This window comes from Heterocephalus glaber, unplaced genomic scaffold (genome assembly GCF_053883595.1).
Source record: "Heterocephalus glaber isolate CG9 unplaced genomic scaffold, H.glaber_assembly_v1.0 deba00001646, whole genome shotgun sequence".
In the NCBI taxonomy this organism is placed as follows: domain Eukaryota; kingdom Metazoa; phylum Chordata; class Mammalia; order Rodentia; family Bathyergidae; genus Heterocephalus; species Heterocephalus glaber.
Window position 1 is genome coordinate 67796 of NW_028258399.1, and position 17361 is coordinate 85156.

General features: G+C 40.3%; 1 long non-coding RNA gene across 1 annotated transcript; it reads right to left on the reverse strand.

The window, feature by feature from the left end:
* Positions 1-31: 31 nt before the first annotated feature.
* LOC147822372 (uncharacterized) lies at positions 32-16377 on the reverse strand. The gene is made up of 3 exons (XR_015445736.1): positions 15812-16377; positions 2947-3001; positions 32-2665 (listed from the first exon to the last, which is right to left on the reverse strand). It is a non-coding gene; the product is annotated as an uncharacterized LOC147822372 (long non-coding RNA).
* Between the last annotated feature and the right edge of the window lie 984 nt (positions 16378-17361).

Consider the following 17361-nt stretch of genomic DNA (forward strand, 5'->3'; position numbering starts at 1 on the left):
AAAAAAGGAGATTCAAAGAAATACTCTTCTTAATAGTATCATCCCTGAAAGAGGTTCCCATGTATCTACACAAACTCAAATGCAAAGCAGCAGCACAGTAACTGAGTACAAGGGAAAAGTAGATAAAATTAAAAGTCAAATAGCAATATCACCAGTTATTAGATGCAGGCAGTTAAAAGAAAGCTGAAACTAAGGTAGTCAGTACAATAGCTTTGGTTACTGAGATCACATGCATTAAAAAAAAAAAAAGAGATGGCTGGTAGGGGATGACATTCTTCCTTAATAGAAAGTCTTTTTCACTGAGTTTGTGCACATATATAAAACAAAATTGTGTAAATGTACAGAAGCTGTTAAGATAAAACATGATATAGGAGGGGTTTTATTTCCATATTTTCCTTCAACTTTTTGTTTAAAAACTTTAAAACTCCCAGACCAGACATGGTGGCGCATGCCTGTAGTCCCAGTACTCAGGAGGCTGAGACAGGAAGATCACCACAAGTTTGAGGGCAATCTGGGCTACCTAGCAAGACCCTGTCTCAAAAACAAACAAGCAAACAAACAAACAAAAACTTTAAAACTCCCTACACTACAAAGTACTTTGAACAACTTAAATCACAACCAATGAAGCACCATGGTCATCAAGTTCTGGGGATATGAGGGCACCCTGCCACCAACTGGCTATCTAGAAGCATAAATTAGCTAGAGTTCAGAGAACAGAAATGGAAACTACTGGAGATTTCTTTCTGATGACTACTCTCAGACCTTACCATCTCACATATCCCCTCATACCTGCTCCTTCATCTTCTGACTTGTTCATGACTTAGGAGCATAAACAGGGTAACAAGGTTAAAGATGCCTGGCTCTTAACAGTACTTCCAACTGCTAAATATTATAAAATTCTTTGTTCCTAAATGAGGCAAATGAAGAGCAGCCATGAGAATGGAAAATTCACTCCTTTCATTCAAATTCTTCGTGGTCCCGCTGAAATCATGCTGTCCCACTATGGCCTCTCATCCTTTTCCTGATTATATATTTGCTTTTTTTATCTCTGTCCTTTGGGAAAGCCAGGAAAGAAACCTTTAACTTTTACTAATGATTTATTGGTCCATAGTGCAGTTTCTGTGAGCTCCCTGTGGTTAGAAATGTTGCCAATAGTGCGTTTAATTATGCTCCTCCTTTCTCACGAGTTTGTCTGGCAGACTAATGATTACTAAATTATTTCTAATGTCCTCAGAGAGAAAAGGAATTTTAAGCAAGATACTCAACTAATCTCTTCCTGCACTGAGCTGTTTAGACTCTGAGAACACAGGCTATGTCGAAGCAGCAGAAGTTTTTTCCTTATTTGCACTGCCTTAAATCATACAATTAACTTTTTGTTATTGTTGTAAGTAAAATATATAAAATAAGTTGATCCCATGAGATTAAAAGATACCATGAATAAAAGAATGGTGTCAAGGTTAGTTGAGAAACTTACTTATCTCATATACAAAGGTATTAGAATTTGTAACTCAGCAAGTCTATTTCTTTAGGTAGAGTCTTAAACAAATCAAATGACCATCTGTTTGCTTCCTATTTTAACAAGTGGAGAATATGCCACATTGTAAATACTGTATCAATAACTTCATCCTAGTAGTTAATACTACTACTAATACTTTCACTAGTATTTGCATATCATTTATTTTCAACTACTCTGAAAAGATGATCGATTACAAAGAATGCTAGCATTCCCTAGGAAAATCTAAAACAGGATTTTAGAATTTCTAAGCTAAGGCTTCTAAACCAAAGCCCTCTTCACAGCTGTAAAGATTAAGTAACAGAATGTAATGAAGTCCAAGATTTCTGGATGCAGGACTTATCTTAATTATACTAACTGGCATAGACTCATATAGCAGGGAGCTTGACAGAAACCTACACCGAGCTTTAAGCATTTTTACAACCAACCTATTAGGTTGATTATAAAATATAATCTGGTAGCATACTTATAGCTATTACCTACATTACTACTGTAATATTAGCACCAACAAGATATGTAGTCAGAGGTTTCCAAGTTCCATTTTCTGTGCAAAAGATCTTTAAGGCAATCTTTATAAAAAATACCAAAGATGGTAATGCTTAGTAATTAACTCCATAAATCTGCTCATAGGAAGAATGTAAACACTAAAGAAACTGGATAATCTCAAAGTGCTTTTAGGATTCCTCCATTTTTTCCCCAAGAAAATAAAGCTCAAATAATAACAACTGTACACAGTTTATAAAAATTTCCCAATTAACTGTATTTAGATCCTCGGTTTAATGCAAACAAGTATAACTGCAAAGCCCATTGTATTTTGCTAAGAAGGTGTTGGCTTCTCTTTTGTTAACTCAGCTTCTCTAAAAGGTGAAGTTCTTATAAGTAAACCAGGAAAAGCAGAGGAACAGAAAAGGCAGCAAAATGACACAAGAAGAGGGAAGAAAGGGAAGGAGTGAAAGATGGGAAAAGTCAAGGAAAAGGCAACTAACTACCTGTAGACCAAGAGTTTCAAATGATTTTGTTATATTTTCAGAATTTTCAGTAACTAATTTTTCTGTCACAATTTTGGTAAAAAATATGCCATTAGTTGGGCCGGGGATTTAGCTCAGTGGTTTCGCCGCCTGCTGTGCAAGCGCAAGGACCCGAGTTCGATGCCTGGTACCAAAAAAAAAAAAAAAAAAAAAAATGCCATTAGTTCACAGAAGGGAAATAAGTTGCTCTGAATTAATATCAGAAATAAGTAAAAAAAATGTTTAAAATCTGACAGATATCCATAATGGTGCTCTACAAAATCATCCCAAATTATACCTTTTCTATCTTTTTATTCCTTTAAATTGTTCTTTCCAGTTTTTTGGTTTTGACAGTATGATAACCAAAGCTTTTTGATTTGCCACAAACCAAATTCATCCACTGACTGTAAAGAGCTGGATACTTGCCTTCACTGAGGCTCCTCAAGCCCTCTAAGGTGGTACAGGAGTTCTTTAGGAAAAGCTGAAAAACAAGCATCAAGAATTATACAGTGAGCAACTTGGAGGAAAACTTATTTATTACAGACACACAGAAAAGAAACCCTGAAACCCAAAAAGGCAAGTATGTTAACAAGCCTTATCTCCCATTGTTAGGAAGGGACAGAGTATTTTTTTCCTAGTGCTTTGCGATATTTTCTCATTTTGTAAAAACGTATTCAAGAAAAATTATTAAGGTAAAAGATACTGAGCTAGGGATTTAGTTCAGTGGTATCACACCTGCCTTGCAAATGCAAGGTCCTGAGTTCAATTCCCAGTACCAAAAAATAAAAATAAAAAGATGTTTTGGAAGAATGAATATTAACTTGTCAGCACTTAAAAAAGAGAAAGAGGGGCCGGGGATTTAGCTCAGTGGTTTCGCTGCCTGCTGCGCAAGCGCAAGGACCGGAGTTTGATCCCCGGTAGCAAAAAAAAAAACAGAGAGAAAGAGGCAAATGTCTTGGTGAGCCAATTAATCTTGACTGTCACCTTGACTGGACTGAGAGCCTCCAGGGATCAGTAAAGCACACTCCTGGGTATGCTGTAGGGGGTCATGGAGGCAGCACCTTGGGGACTCTATTGGGTCCCTGGCCCCTTCCGCTCAAGAGGCTTTTTCGCTGTGCTCTTCCGCCCAGCTTTTGTGATGTGAGCAGCTTTGCTCCACCATGCCCTTCCGCCATGACACTTCTGCCTTGGATCAGCCAGCCATGGAATGAAACCTTTGAAACTGTGAGCCAAATTAGATTCTTTTCCTTTAAGTTTTGGAAAGCTGACCACTACAGAAAATAGGTACCAGAGAAATGGGGTGATTGCTGTGACTATACCTGACCATGGGGTTCAGAAGTCTTTATAACTCATTTGTGGGAAAAGTTTGGAGAAGTGAGCTAGAGCAAGCTCAAAATGCTGCAAGCAGAATCTGATGGGTGATTCTGGCTGGAGCTCACATGACCAGAATGCTAGCGGTAAAGGCCAGTTCATGCAGTTTTAGATGGGAACACGGGAATTCTTTAGGGAACTGCACTATAGGCCATGCATGTTACATTCTGGCAAACAATTTGTCTAGATTTTATCCATGCTCTAAACTGTGTGAGACTGGGCTTAAGGACGATGGACTGATTAATCTGATGGAGAAAATTTCAAGGCAGCATAACCCTCAGGCTGTGGTTGAGTACCACTGGCTGATTTTAGCCAGAGTTTTAGTGTGAAGTGGAAGCAAAATGCAGAGCAGAAAGATTTAAAGAAAAACTGGCCAAAGAGAATCACCCATACAATTGGGGAGCAGAGCAAAACAGGTGTGGCTGCTGAAGAGATTAGCACAGTCAAAAAGAAACCAAGTACTCTGAACCAGGACAAGAAGAAAGATGCCTCATGGGCATCTCAGAATTCAGCAGAACCTCACCTAGTGCAGGCTCAAGGGTACAAATGTGTCAACTTTTCATTTAAGAAAAGACCCCAGATGCCTGACAGGGCTGCCTAGGGAATTGGTTCCCCGGGATTCATTTCACCATGCTCAGCCAGCCATCCAGGCACCCAGAGGCTGCTACAGCAGTGGCTCAAGGTGGCCCGGCTGCTGCTTGCACTGGCAGCAAGGGCTGTGGCACTGTCTGATGTTGTTTTTTCAGGCACACAGAATGAAGTTATGAGGGTCCAACAGGCTTCCACCTAGATTTCAAAGGAAGGTCTGGCTGGGGCCAGGCAAAAATATGTGGCAGGATTGGAGTCCCTGCCAGGAGCCCCTGAGAAGAAAGTCCTCGAAACTACCTGGGTAGAACCAAGGCTTCAACAGAGACCTCAGGATCTGGGAAGGAAGAACGTCTGCCCGAAAGCTTTAGGCTGCAAGGAGAGCTGGCCCAGGTGGAGAGAGGCCATGTGGGCTACAAACAGCAAAGCCCATAGAGATGGGCCCACCAAACCTTCTGGGGCTCACATCTCACCACCATGGGCTCTGGATGCCAGCATGGACCCAGATCACTTATTGTTTGCCCTGATAGGTTCTGGTCTTTCTTTGGTCCTATTCTTTTCTATCCCCCATTCCTCCCTTTCTGAAACCTTCTTTCACATCTTTTAGTGGCTGTCTTGATGTCCTAAATCAGCTCAAAATGTTTACAGCAATTTCTGTCAAATAAAAACATTATAGGGCTGGGGATTTAGCTCAGTGGTTCTGCTGCTTGCCTTACAAGCACAAGGTCCCGAGTTCGATCCCCGGTGCCAAAAAAAAAAAAAATTACAGTGTGTCCTCATCCACCTTACTCATTGATTCTGGTATCATGTGACTTCAGGCTCTCCTCCAAAGTCAAAATGATCATGAAAGATAAATGTTTTGAATTAATTCAGGATGAGACAGCCACAATGGTGCAACTAAAAACACTGAGGAAAGTGGGGCTCCCAGAACTGGTTCAGAAAGCAGCAAGAATGATGGGATAAGTGTGTTTGAAGTTGGGAGGTATAATATTTTGTTTTGTTTTGTCTTTGGTACTGGGGATTGAACTCAGGATCTTGTGCTTTCGAGGCAGGTGGGAGAACCACTGAGCTAAATCCCCGGCCCTTGTTTTGTTTTAATGAGAGTAAATGTCTATTCAGCACTTCCCACCACCCTGCCACCAGCCTCACATCCTAGACAGCAGGCACCTCCTTCCTGGTTTCCTGGAATATGTCCTTCCCCTTCATGAAGGCAGGGGACAAGGCTTAACCAAAATCATGGTGTACCTGGCCTGCTGCTTTCTACTGCTGGAGTTAAAGCTCAAACTCATTCCTGAGATTCATTCATTCATTCACTCATTCATCAAAAATTGAGCACCTCCCAAGTTCAATCCCCAGTATCTCTCACCCCAAAACAGAGCACCTATTGCATACCAGGCCCTAGAATAATCCCAATTCTTTTTTTTTTGTACTGGGGATCAAACTTGGGTCCTTGCACTTGCACAGCACGGGGTGAAACCACTGAGCTAAATCCCTGGCCTGATAATCCCAATTCTTGTGGGACTCTCAGAAGAATTGACAAATACATTAGTAAGTACCAGCCATTAGATAGCAACCAGCTTTACAGATAGCATCTGGGAGGGTAATCAGGACAGTCAAGAATCACATTGCCACATTACACACAGTGGGCAGAGGAGACTTCAGTGTAGTATGACACTTAGGCAATGGCTCGAGGAGGTGACAGGGGTGAGAGTACAAGCTACAGGCAACATCTGGTGTGGGGGCGCTGTTTGCTCTTCTGGAACTTGAGGACTACCCAGGTTGCAAGATTTCCAGCATTCAAACGGGGAAGGTCATGGGCATACCAGATGATGTGGTCACTTGAGTCTAGAAAAGGAAACAGCAAGTAAAAAAGCCCACAAGGGGTACTATTTTGAGGGGGATTAATGACAACATGTCTTTCACTGTTACAAAAGTTTAAAAATCAAATGTTCACTGTACTTTTTGATCATAACATTTATATTCTCTAATAGTATGGATCCTTTCAAGAGTGAGGGGAAAAAATCCTACTCTTCTCCCCTTTTTCTTTTCCCACTTTCTTCTGCCTGAGCTTGAAGGCAATTTGGCAGGAACGAAGCCCTAGCTGAGGGTGGACAGGCACCTTGGGGCCTCTCTCTCCCCAGAGGAAATAATAGTCCTAAAGCATTTAAGAATCCCACTGCAGAGAGGAAGAGTAAGCCAGAAACTGGGATGAACTGCTATAGTCTGAGTATGGCCTAACATGAGTGTGAAGTCTGTGGAGGTTGCAATCACAGTAGACTTTTCACCATCAGCTGGCTTTCCTCCAGGAACCTTCAAAGGCTCTCCAACGCAGCTGGAAATCAGGGAGAGAGCTTATCACTTCCACCACCTGGAACCTGGGGTGGACAGCAGCCAATTAAGCCATTCCAGATCCACTTACTGTATCTTTCTGTGTACCACCACCAGAGTCTGTGCCCTGAGAACACTGGTAGAATACTACTACATCTAGGGGAAGGGAAAGCAGGCCAGCACCTAGTCATCACTATGTAAAGTAAAAACAGCCTTAATACGCAAGGGAGAGAGGCTTAAAAAACCTTAACCTGAGGATTCTGTTGATTACTCACTGCAGTTAAGGAAAAAGAAGGGGAAAGATGCAGAATTATGTGAAGGGCACAGCCTCAAATCTGCACTTCAGTACCAACATAAATCCAAGGTTAAATTGGAATGTCCTTATTTACATAAGAACCAAGAGAGATTATGTAAAGGTGCAAATTTCCAAGGATGAATGTCATTATATTGTATATCTAAAATGTACCAATAAAATTAATTAAAAAAAACCTGAAATGTCACTGAACTGCTCTCAGCCTCCACTACCATTAACAATCTTTGAGGAAAAGTAATAGTGGGCCACAGCTGGGAGAGCCTCGAGAGACACTCTGAGGAAGAGCACAGAGGGAAATTCAAAACCAAGCAGAGACAAGGAAAAAATTATTAGCAGGGAAATTTGAAGCCTCTGGTTCCCATGGCAACAGCAAATGTCAATTTCAGTAACCATAGCAGTAATAAACTTCAAACACAGTAAGCCTCTGAATCTATGAACCCTAACCCCTGCCCTGCAGGAAACCTGCAGCCAAACAGTTCAAAGCATATCAAATATTTACCTTAGTATCTCCTGCGACAGATAACACACACAGCTCAGACTAAAGCATGCTAAAGACAGTGATGGAGAGGACACAAAGCAATCAGAGCCAGACTCACATATGACATAAATTTTGAAGCTATCAGAGAATTTACAATATAATTAATGTAGTAAATGTTCTAATGGAAAAGGCAGACAACACGTGTGATCAGGTAGGTTATTTCACAGATAAATGGAAGTCATAAGCAAGAATTAAGTATAAATCCTAGAAAAGAAAACACAGTAACAACAAATGTTTTTGACAAGCAGTATGTATGTACTGAAATAGGAGACTTCAAACAGTTGAAAACAGGCTGGCAAAATTGCCCAAACTGAAATGTAAAAAGGAAAAGAAATTTTCCTACTTGGAGAAAATATCAAACACTGTTATACACTCATACTTCAAGGTCCAGGAGCAGAAGAGAGAGAACAGAGGAGAAGAAATGTTCGAATGGCCAAGAACTTACCAAAATTAATAAACTATATATCACCAAACTATGTATCAAGAAACTCTGAAAATACATACTAAACAGGATAAAGGCCCCAAACACCAGCCTAGTATTGTTATAGCTTGTGTCTAGATATCCCCCCAAAGCCTCATGCAGTCACAGGCAGGGCTTTTCAGAGGTGGCTGGATCTAGAGTGTGTGATGCTGGGATTATGTATCTAATGCTGGGATCAAGGGTGTGTGATTACTAAATTAGTTCTCTGATTAGTTTGGCATAGTTCTGGGTATGGATAATGGGAAGGCCCACCTTGGGTGTGTAGCCAGGATAGAATATAAGGGATAGAAAGAGGGCTGTTACTGTCACTTGCTGCTGCTACTTTGCTGCTTTCTGCCTGCCATGAACTGTTTCTCCTGTGCAATGCCTGTTTGCCAAGCCACCCTGCCTTGGAGCCAGCTGACTATGAACTGAAACTTGAACAAACTGTGAGCCAAATAAACCTTTCCTCCTTTAACTTTGGGTGTCAGGTATTTTGTTTCAGCAACAAGAAAAGTAACTAAGACAAGTATCATGCTCAAATGATCAAAACCCAAAGAGAAAACTCTTAAGGCAGCTAGAAAAGAGAAAGTGTGTTATGTACAGAGGAAGAGTGACGAGTTTAAAAAAACCTACTGGCCAGGGTTTTAGCTCAACGGTTCTGCCGCCCGCCTTGCAAGCGCAAAGTCCTGAGTTTGATCCCAGGTACCAAAAAAAATTTTAAAAACCTACTATTAGAAACTTAGCAAGTAAGAAGACAGTGGAGCCATGACTTTAGTGTTGAAAGAAAACAACTGTCCACCCAGTATTCTGTATCTAGAGCAAATAGCCCGCATGTGTAGAGAAGAAATAAAGGTTTTCCCAGACTAACAAAAACAGCTTGCTGCCAGCAAATCTGCCCCATGAGGAATACTAAAGGAAGTTCTTCAGGCAGAAGAAATTTGTAAAGGTTAGGAGAATGGGTCTACAAAATGAAGAATAAATGAAGGTGAAATATAATGTCTTATTTTTCACTGCTCTAAAAGGTAACTATTTAAAGCAGTACTAATAGATTGGGTGTGTACTATGTACATAACAGTAAAATGCATGACAACACAGGGCAGAGAGGAAGAAGGGTGAACATCCCATAATGATAACATTACATGTGGAGTGATAAAATAATTGAAGGTGAACTCAGGTTATTTAAAAATGTATACTGTATGCCCAAAGACAACCACTAAGATACCTTTTTAAAGAAATATAAATCATAAGTCAATAAACAATTTCAAAGAAAAAGCAATTTGCAGCAGAGGAGGTAAGAGAAAAGAAACAAACACAATAAATAACAGCAAAAGAGCAGGCTTTCATCTGGCTACATTAGTGATCAATAGTAAATGGGAAGAGCGTAAACACAGTACTTGCTACACAATCCTGCTAGTCTGTATCCTGTAGAAGCATGGGTCCCAGTTCTGCACTGGTGGTGGAAACCTTAAGAGGTGGGCCTGCTGGGACATTCAGGTCACTGGGGCAGCCCTCCAGAGGGGCTTTAGGACCACCTTCTCTTTCTCCCTTTGCCAAGCTGAACAGCTCTGCTATGCTGTTCACTGCCCTCTACCACATGCTGCCTTGCTGCAGGCAGGCCTGAAAAGCAATGGGCCACATGACATGGACTGCACCCTCAAAAACTATGAACCGAAGTGACACTTTTTTCCTGAGTGGTTTACTTCAGGTATCTGTAATAATAGTGGAACGCTGACAACCACAAACCCTAAATATGTATGCACAGTCAAAGTTTCAAAATCCATAAGGCAAAAACTGATAGATATAACAAGTGAACAGACAAATCCACAAGTGTAATTGTAGACTTTCAACACGTGATAAAACAAGCAAGAGGAGTATGATGAAGGATATACATAGGTGATCAACAGTTGAGCGCTACCTCCTTCCTTTAACCTAGGTGACATTTACAGGACAGGCCATCCTAATGACAGTTGAAAATACATTCTCCTGAAGTACACACAGAACATTCACAAAGACACCAGGTTTTGGGCCACAAAACAACCTTGAAAACTAAAAAAAATAGAAATGATATAGTCAGGACCAGCTGAGGCAGGAGAATCCCAAGTTCTATGTGTTGTCTAGTATTCCTAGTATGACACTGGTTCTCCTAACCAAGAATATCTCAAAAAGAACAGAGTGCGCATTTGTGTGTGTGTCTCACGTGGTATAGCACACAATAACACTGCAATGAAGGGGATAGGATGTTCGTGTGTCTTATTTCTTCTCCAGGGCTGATGGACATTCAAGAGGAAGGCCCTCTTTAATCCTGCAGACAGCTGACCTATTGACAAAGAGGCATTCAACACAGAGGTTCAGAGCATAGGCTTCCAAATGAGCCAGTTATTTATGGCCACTCATCAGCTGAGTGTCTTGGGACCAGGTCTTAGATGCTGAGCTGTTTCCTCACTGGCAGACAGCGACAAGACATGCTTCCTAGAGCTGTGAGAATTAAATAAGATAATACTCGGAGCACATTTTCCTAGCTCCTGGAAATAGGCATTGAAGAAAGAATAGGACTGGGGGTGAGGGGAAGCCAAGAGACCAGAGAAATGCAGGAGGATTACAGAATGGTGAAACGGCCTTGTGAGGTCAATGGACAGCCCATGCTGACAAACAGCACTTCAGATCATGTCCGCTGACCTCCCCTGAGTGGCTGATGCTATTGTCTAACTCTACTGCATTCCTTAGTTTATTCACTCCCTAGTCTCTTACATTATTTCACTTTTTTTTTTTTTTTTTTGGTACTGGGGCTCGAACTCGGGTCCTTGCACTTGCGCAGTAGGCGGCGAAACCACTGAGCTAAATCCCTGGCCCTATTTCACATTTCGTAACTCTTCAAACTCATACCTCTCTCGACCGTTCTTCTAATGACCTGCTTTATTACATCCCTGAAACATTCTGCTGTTATAGCTCCCTTGTCTACTATTCTTGAACAAATTAATTTGATTTCTAAGTAAGGATAAAAATATTTCCCATCACTGGCTGGTGGCACACACCTGTAATCCTAGCACTCAGGAGGCTGAGGCAGGAGGACTGCTGTGAGTTCAAGGCCAGCCTGGGCTACATAGTGAGTTCAAGGCCAGCCTGAACTACATAGCAAGACCCTGTCTCAAAAAATAAAACAATTCCCATCCCATAGTATTAATTTTAAATAAATGGAATGTATGCGTGAAAAGCACAAAGTAAACAAGTGATAGTCACTGTAATTTTTTACGACTACTAAACATATACAACATCATGATCATAAAGTAACTTTAACAGAAAAGGACTTGAGGATTATACGTAATGAATTTAGACAGCATTCTACATACAATATTCTTAGACATTGATATGTACAGACATGAATGTATATACATATCCATTACTTCAACTAACATTAGATTAGATATCTGAAAACTTAGTATTAAAATGTCTGTCTTTCTTTCTTAAAGATGGATAGAAAATCTGTAACAAAGTGTAAATCATGACAGTAAATATGAAAGGATCCTACTACCTCATCAATGTTCTTCTACTTACACTGTTCAAATATGGTCCTGTTATTTTATCTGTCCTTTCACATAATTCAACTGGAGTGTCTTAAAAATGCAAGACACTATAATACCCTAGCTGGATCAATAAGCAATTAGAAAGGAATTCTACCCCCCCCCATATTTACTGAAAACAAGAGAGAGCTTATTTTATCCTCATCTCACTGATATTAAAAATCTGTGTAGGCAAAAATCTGTGTAGGGACTGGGGTGTCCCTCAGTGGTAGAGCATGTGCTTAGCATGCAGGAGGCCCTGGGTTCAGAAAACAACAGCAGCATACATTTAGGCCATACCTAAGACACAGATACTTATTTTCATATCTTGTTTTCCTACCAGCGTCCCTTCTGTGAAATAACTTGCATCTGAAATACTGGCATTTGCTCCAAAGGATTAATTACTGACAGTACCTACAAATAAGTCAGCAAACATAGACCTGTTCAGCACTGGTGTTTCTGTTCCCCTATCCCAGTAGTCCATGTAACAGTTTTCCAAACAATACTCACAACACATTCATGCCCAGGATCATGACTTGAAGTATAACGACATCAGTGCACACTCTGAGCTATCCACACATGCTGACACACCCAAGCCGACCAATCACATGGTCCCTGAGCACGCTCACCCACAGGCCTACACAGCACCATGCTTTGGCTCCACATATGCGCCTCCGATTCCTATGGGCCTCACTCCAGCTTTTGAGGAAAGAAAAAGAAAGCTACCAATTGAGAGGCTCAAACTCCAGCAGGGCAAAAAGAGAAAGGTTGTTACATAAACCCTATTAAACAAACTTCTACTTGGCATAAATGCAAGCAACTTAGTTATAAAACATGACAAAGCCTTCACATACAGTTATCCCCTCACAGCAGTCTGCACTGGTGAGGGAGTCAACCAACCCTGGATGGAATACATTGGGAACAATGAGCATGTCTGTACCAAGTATGGACACATGTGTTTTCTTGTCATTATTTTCTTAACAATATAGTACAACAATATAGCAAAATATAGTACAATGCTTACCTAGCATTTATGTTATATTAGGTATTATGAGTAACCTGAAAAGATTTAAACCATACAGAGGGATACATGTAGGTTACATGCAAATACTATGCCATTTATGTCCTTATTTTGGTTTTTTGAGACAGCGTCTCGCTGTGTAGTCCAGGCTGGCCTTGAACTCACAGTGACCTTTGTGTCCCTGCACCACACCTGTCCACTACACCATTTCATATAAAGGACCTGAGCACATGCAGATTTTGATAGGGGGAGGATTCTGAAGCCAAGGCCCCACAGATACTGAGGGACAATTATACAGGAAGTTGGATCCCTGGTACCAAAAAAAAAAAAAAAAAAAAGGTATTTCGAGGGCTGGGGATTTAGCTCAGTGGTTCCGCTGTCTGCCTTGCAAGCACAAGGTCCCGAGTTGGATCCCCAGTACCAAAAAACCCCAAGACTGATATAACTAAAACCTAACTCATGATCTTCCTCTAAAACAAGTTGTCTTTCTTCAGGATCCTTTTTCTCAGTGAAGAACACGGCCCTACCAGTCCTCTCCTCTACTTCCATTCTACTCATCACTCGGCTCTGCTGGATATACCTCCTCAATATTCTTGAATCCACTCCTTTCTATCCCATCCACCCACACCACTTGTGTCCAACTGAGCCACCACCATCTCTTACCTGACATCCACTCTGGCCCCCTCCAACTCATTCTGCACCTTAAAGTGTTCTCGTTAGACAGTTACATCTTACGGTGCCCTTTCTTGCTCAAAACCCTTTAATGGCTCCTCATTCCTCTTACGGTAACGGCAGAAACTTCGTAATACAACCCATAAAAACCTGGCAACTCGCAAAACCTGGCAACTCGCCACCTGCCGCGCAAGTGTAAGGACCGGAGTTCGATCCTTGGTACCAAAAAAAAAAAAAAACTGGCAAGGACAAATCTATTTTTCCACCTCAAACCATGAGCTTTCTTTGCTCACTTCCATGCTCAAGCCTAAAAGTCCCTCACTTTCACTGTTCTGTCCTCATCCAGAGGGCCTGGGAGCCTCCCAGCATCTGTCTGCACAACCATCCTTCCTCTTTTTGTGAAGACAGCATTTTCTTCCTTAGGTCACAGTATCATTTCTTGCAAAATGGTCAACCTCACAAACACAAGTACTGTTCCACACCTACTCTTACTCCACGGTCCCAGCTGCAATGGAACATTCCATGTAACATTCTCCTGCCCCACTCCCACTCACCCTAGGTCCCACAAGGGAACCCAGATGCATGTTCCCTCCTCAATGTTACTGTTACCTGGCTCCATAAAAACATGCTCACTTTCCTGTAGCCAGGTCTTTGGGGCTGTTTTAAGGAAGTTTATTTACAACAAGCCTTATTCTGATTGCTTCTTACATGAAGAAACCATCAAAAACTCAAACTCCACTCAGTAATCTAAAAGAAAACAAGCTAAATTTGTTTGAATACAGTTTTCATTAAAAAATAATTAGTATTTTTTAGTACCTTGCTGTCAAGTCTCAAAGCAAAGACAAATCCATGATTTGGCTTGAAATCTGAACCTCTTCATCACCTTACCCATATCCCTCATAAATTACTCAAAGTAAATCTACCAAAAATATACCTTACTCACAAAATTCTGGGATAGTGTCCTTGGCCTGAGGAAACCCCACGCTATTTCAAGGTACTACTGGAAAGCCTTAGTGTAGATACGGTTGCTTATAGGAACTCCCTATTTTGTTGGTAAGCAAAGAGTTTGTGATAGTGTTTCAATAATTAAAAGTTATAAAAACAATGGGTATTATAATTCATGAAAAAATTTAAGATCCTGTAATAAACATAAGCTGTAGTATCATAAATTATTAACCATTTAGGAAAGGACAAACATTTCTACAGAAATAATGAAAGTTAAAGAGAAAAAAAGCTGTTTCTTCTGATTCCAAAATGGCCAAATGTCTTAGGATGAAAGTTCAATAACAAACCTACAATGCGTGAAGACATAGGCATAGGCAAGGACGTTCTGAACAGAACCCTAATGACACAAGAAATAATACCAAGAATCAACAAATTGGATTATATTAAATTAAAAAGTTCCTGTACAGCAAAGGAAACCATCAACAGAGTGAAGAGGCAACCTACACAATGGTAAAAATATTTTTGCCAGCTACTCCTCAGAGGACTAACATCAAGAACATACAAAGAACTCCAAAAACTGGACTCCCTCCCAAAATAAAAGACCCAATCAAAAAGGGCAACAGAAATGAATACTTTGCAGAAGTACAAATGGCCAATAAATATACATGGGAAAATGCTCATCATTGCTGGCCATCAGAGAAATGGAAATTAAAACTATACCACGATGCCTTCTTACCCCAGAAAGAATGGCTACCATAAAAAAATCTAATAATAAATGCTGGCAAGGATGTGGGGGGAAAGGAACTCTTCCACAATGCTGGTGAGAATACAAACTAGTACAACCACTATGGAAATCAGTGTGGAGATTCTTCAGAAAACTAGAACTAGAAATTCCATTTGACCCAGCTATCCCCCTCCTAGGTATCTTTCCAAAACAGTTAAAATTATATTACAGAGATACATGCATGCCCATGTTTACAGAACACAATTTGTAATAGCTAGATCTTGGAAACGGTATATGTCTATCAGCAGATGAACAGATAGGAAAACGTGCTACTTACACACAATGGAACACTATGCTGCCATAAAGAAAGACAAACTTGAGGCATTCCTATGTGAATGGATACAACTAGAGAACACAACCTTAAGTGAAGTAACTCTGACACATAAGCTCAAGTATCAAATGGTTTCTCTTATGTAAGAAACGCAGCCTGGGCAACTTAGCAAGACTTTGTCTCAAAATAAAAAATAAAGGGCTGAGGATGTAGGCCAGTATAGAGGCCCTGAGTTCCATCCTCATCACACACACACAAAAAAAAGCTCAATCATGTACAGGCAAGCATAGTGGAGCAGGCCTATAATTCCAAATACTTAAAGAGGCTGAGGCAGAGAGATCATAAATTCAAGACCAGCCTGGACAACTTAGCAATGCCCTGTCTCAAAATAAAAAATAAAATTAAAAAGGCCTGGGGATGTACTGCAGTGATAGAATGCTTACCTAGCATGACCAAAGCCCTGTTCAATTTTTCTTAAAAAAATCAACCATGTGTAGAAGGTAGATGTTTCAAGGGCTGAGGATGGAGTTCAACAGTAGAGATCTTGCTTAGCATGCCTGAAGCTCTGGTTTCCATTCCCAGCACTGCAAAAAGAAAAAAAAATGTTTCAAACCAGGTGTGATGGAAAATGCCTATAATCCCAGCTACTTGGGAAGCTGGGATTATAAATTCAAGGTCAGTCTGGACACCAAGGTGAGACTCTGTCTCAAAATAAAAAATAAAACAAAAGGCCCAGGGATGAAGTTCAGCAGTAAAGACCTTGACCTACCATGCACAAGCCCTTGCAAAAAATAAAAAAGATGTTTTGTATCTGGATGTCATGTTTAACTTCACAAAATATTAAAAGAATAAGATATGTTCACAATACATTATGAAGTGTACCAGGAAATGATAGATAACAAAATAGTACATACACTATCATCCAAATATCTATATGTGTATACAGGTATGTTTACACCTGAGTCTACCATATACATTTATATATCACAATGACACTGGTTATCACTGAAAATTATGGAAATAAAAACATTCTGATTAATATTTATCTGAGTTTTTCTACATTTTCTATAACAAACATAATTACCTTTAGTATCAAAAGAAAACAATAAATCATTTTAAAAACCTTTACTCCACTAACCTACAAATGTGAAGATTACAATGTGGGGCTGGGGATTTAGCTCAGTGGTTTTGCCACCTGCTGCGCAAGCGGAAGGACCCGAGTTTGATCCCTGGTACCAAAAAAAAAAAAACACCCCAAGATTACAATGTGAACACTCCTGCTTTTTCCACCATCTCTGTTTCTACATGTTGGTAAGGAGGAAAAAACTAAATGGATTTATTACAGAACTAAGACCATTCTTCCAGTGCTTTGAGAAGTTGTGTGTGTGGGTAGAGGGGGTTGAAAGTAAATAGAAATACTAAATAATTACTTAAAGAATTACTACTGAAAGCAAAAACCTTTCAAGTGATTTATAATCTTTCAAGTGACTTATATTCTGTTATAGGAAGTCTTAAGAATAATTAGAAGAACACAATTAGAAAGTAGAGAAAGGGGGCTGGGGGATTTAGCTCAATGGCACTGCGCCTGCCTTGCAAGCACAAGGATCTGAGTTTGTTCTCCAATACCAAAAAAAAAAAAAAGGTAGAGAAAGGACTTGAATAACATTTCTCCAAAGAAGATATCCAAATGGCCAACATAAACACCTGAAAAGATGCCCACTTCACTAGTCATTAGGGAAATGTAAATCAAAACCATAATGAAGCTACCTATTTCACATCCACTAGGACAGTTAAAATCAAAAGAGAACAAATATATACAGTACAATATATACAAATAATACAGAGAGTGTTGAAGAGAATGTAGAGAAATTGGAACCTTCACACACTGCTGGCAGGAGTGTAAAAAGGCCCAGGCACGTTGGAAACCGGTCTGGAAGCTCCTCAGATGCCATTATGATCCAACAATTCTACTTCTAGGCACATGCATGCAGTC